Genomic DNA, 1,441 nt, shown 5'->3' on the forward strand with positions numbered 1-1,441 from the left:
CATATCTGCAGCTGATGACAGCCCAAGGTGTGACTTCCCAGGGGGACCTCTGAATAGGACACTAGGAGAATACACACATTCTTCAACAAGACTCCATGTGCCCTTCTATGGAAAGAGAATGGGAGCCAAACAACCCCAAGTTGGTTGCCTGGGGTCTAAACATGAGTTTCTCTCCTCTGGAACAGAAAAACCTTCTTTGTCCAACCTGTTAGTGCCTTTGTTCTGGGAATAAAAGCTAAAGACAACTTGCACAGCCTGAGCTGGGAACTCTGCCTTAAATCCGGACCTGACACTATTCACAAGCTCTTGACGAGGACAAAAAAGGGGAAATTAGGCCTAAAATCTAGCAGGCAGATGTCCAGGGTTAAAACAGGTTATTTGTTAATTGCTTTTGTGTTTTTTAAAGGGAGGGAATGGACGGCTGAGGAAGAGATCTGTTTGAAAAATAATAAAATACAAAAAGTTAGCACTCCACATGCGATGTGATTCATTTCAGAGTGATTCATATTTTCGACGATTAATATGGATGAGTTAAACTGGGTGCAAGCTGCATTTGGTTGGCTCGCCAATTAGGGATAATGTGTAGGACAGTGTGAATAGCTGTCTCTCTCAGCAGACCAGACAAAAACATCTACATCCATCCAGACACCGCAGCGGAGGACCAAACTGCATGGAAGAATTTTAATCGGCAGCCTTGGTTAACAAATGTCTCATGTGCAGTTGAAATGAACTTGTTAAATTATAGGCGATGGCCAACAAGAGGATAATCTCAGACTGATTAGGGACCTCTTGTGTAGTTTGTGTCTTAAAGAGAACCTGTTGACAGACCATTTGTTTAAACAAAAATCTTTCCTTAAGATTATACACCCAAATTATACAGCCAAAACTTTATGACCAACTTACCCTACTTTGTACCCTATTAATTCATTTCAAATTAGATTTTTTTTTTTTTTTAATGATAGATCCACTTGAAACAGTCACTATCAGTGCTCAGCCTAAGCCTGTATGTTTTCTATGCTAAAATAGTGAGCACTGGGCTTGCTTTTCACCTAAGCAGCAGAACCAGCTTTACACTAAAAGTAGTGATTGACAGGTAAACAGATGAAACAAGTGACTCTCCAGTGTGTAAACAATAGTAGTGTGTAGTAGTGATTATCCTTGTACAAGTGCACAATGCTCCACTTGTGTGCGATTGATCACTATTACATGCTAGTATAGTATACTACTCGTGAAGCTTATACCTAAAGGAGTCATTTGTTCTATCTACCGCCTGATTCATTGCTGCTCTTATGGTGTCCATATGGTGTCTTATGGTGTCAAAAACTGATTAATAAATGCTTCTAAGCTTATGGAGTGAAATACAAAATTTCAAACTAAAGACCCTTTAGTTTGCAATTTTTTATTTCATTCCATAAGTTTTATTTTTTGATAAGGGCCATTT

General features: G+C 39.2%; 1 protein-coding gene across 1 annotated transcript in view; it reads left to right on the plus strand.

Annotated features, from left to right (window-relative positions):
- The window catches only part of FOXG1 (forkhead box G1), an 82,014-nt gene extending 81,540 nt beyond the window's left edge, over positions 1 to 474 (plus strand). Inside the window, exon 5 of the transcript XR_005744819.1 lies at positions 1 to 474. This exon is cut by the window's left edge and continues 26 nt beyond it. The gene's annotated coding sequence lies outside the window, so the exon portion shown is untranslated.
- Positions 475 to 1,441: the final 967 nt, after the last annotated feature.

Source organism: Rana temporaria, chromosome 13, assembly GCF_905171775.1.
Source record: "Rana temporaria chromosome 13, aRanTem1.1, whole genome shotgun sequence".
In the NCBI taxonomy this organism is placed as follows: Eukaryota; Metazoa; Chordata; class Amphibia; order Anura; family Ranidae; genus Rana; species Rana temporaria.